The sequence below is a fragment of the Acyrthosiphon pisum genome, unplaced genomic scaffold (genome assembly GCF_005508785.2).
Source record: "Acyrthosiphon pisum isolate AL4f unplaced genomic scaffold, pea_aphid_22Mar2018_4r6ur Scaffold_20799;HRSCAF=22169, whole genome shotgun sequence".
Lineage (NCBI taxonomy): Eukaryota > Metazoa > Arthropoda > Insecta > Hemiptera > Aphididae > Acyrthosiphon > Acyrthosiphon pisum.
The window spans coordinates 93,142-95,061 of record NW_021770195.1 but is presented as its reverse complement, the minus strand read 5'-3'; positions in this window follow the sequence as shown (position 1 = coordinate 95,061).

Below are 1,920 nucleotides of genomic sequence, written 5' to 3'. Positions count from 1 at the left end.
TCAGGGTCGCCGGCTTGGTCGGCAGACCATTGTTTGAGATCGGGTAAGACTACTTGCGTCGCCGAAACTTCCAACCTCGATAACGCGTCCGGAATTATGTTCTTGTCGCCTTGTAGGTGTTTGACATTGTTTATGTATTGTGACAGGAACGTAATGTGTCGTATCTGGCGGTCAATGACTTTTTCTGACTTTTGGGTGAACATATAAGTCAGTGGTTTGTGGTCTGTGAGCAGCGTGGTGAGTCGTCCCTCGATCGCGTGAAGGAAATGGCGTGTGCTTGTGTAAGCGGCGAGCAGTTCGCGATCGTACGTGCTGTACTTTTTCTCAGCTCCCGAAAGTTTTTTGGAGTAAAAACCCAGCGGCTGCCAGCCTTTGTCAGAGAGTTGTTCGAGTACGGCTCCTATGGCTGTATTAGAAGCGTCAGTACTTAGGCGAAGTGGTACTTTAGACAACGGGTGAGCCAGTTCTGCCGTATCAGCCAGCGCGATGCGACAAGATTCAAACACTTTTCGTGTTTCGTCAGTCCATGACAATGGTCCGTCGCGTTTTTTAATTTTCGCGGCGAGGTCGTACAGAGGTGCTTGCAGTTCCGCGGCATTGCGAATAAAGCGTCGATAAAAATTTACGGAGCCCAGAAATCTCTGCAAACTTTTTTTCGTCGTCGGTAGCGGCCATTCGTGGATTGCCGTGATGCGTTCCGATGTCGGGCGGCATGCATCTTTGTTAATGTTGTGGCCCAAAAAGGTTAGGGAGTCGACGGCGAAAACACACTTTACGGGATTAATTGCGATACCGTAATCCTGACAACGTCCGAGGACTGTGCGTACGTGTTGTTCGTGTTCTTCGTGATTAGGTACGCGACGCGATTAATACGTCGTCGATGTAGGCAAACGAAAAATTTAAACCGCGTAACATGTCGTTGATTACACGTTATACGTCGATTAGGCGCTTGCGTCGTACGTCGACTAGAAGGCCGAAATGACGTAAGAAATCTGCGCCGATTATCGGTCGAGTGACGTCTGCGGTCTCGAACGTCCAAACAAATTCACGAGAGAGGCCGAGGTTGAGGTGAAGTTCTCTTGGCCCGTATGTTGCAATTCGGGGGCCGTTCGCAGCATTCAATACTATGTCCGATGAACGGCGTGGGCCGTTGCCCGGTGGTATGACGGAGATTTCAGCTCCCGAGTCGATGAGAAAGCGTCCGCCGGAACGGACATCGGTGACGAACAGTCTATGCGTGTGACGAGCGGCGGGAGGCGAGTTGGCTTCCGCCGCTCCGTTAGTTTCCGACTCGTACGAGCATGGGTCCCGGCATTTCCGTGCTTCGGTACCGTAGACATTGTGGTAAAAACACCATGCGTCGTTGTGTGAGCGGCCTGTGCGGGACTTGGAGCGGTTGCGCGATTTTGCTCGCGATCTGTCCTGGCTGCGAGACGGTCGGTGTTGCGTGGACTGCGTCGACACTAACGCCGCAATCTGTGCGGTGAGCGCTGAAATCGCGTCCTCCATTGAGTGGAGGCGATCAGGTTCACGCGACACGGCGGATAAATCATGAACGGCGCTTGCATCCGCGACTCGGTCAGCACGTTCGGCCAGTGACTCCAGTGAACCGTCGAGACCGGAAACGATGGCGAGGATAGTTGGCGGGAGTTTCTGGAGCCAAAACTCTTTTAACGTCGACTCGCCGATTCCGTTTGGTAACGCGCTACGCATGTCGCGTAACATTTGTGAAGGACGTCGGTCGCCCATGCCTCCGTGTTGAATGATTGAACGGAAACGAGTGGCTTGAGGGACATCGTACGCGGTAATAAGTCGACTTTTTACTGCGGAATATTGAACGTCGGCGCCGAGTAAATCTCCGATGGTGCGAACACCATCTTCGTCAAGTGCAGCGAGCACGTGGTTTACGCGTGACAGATC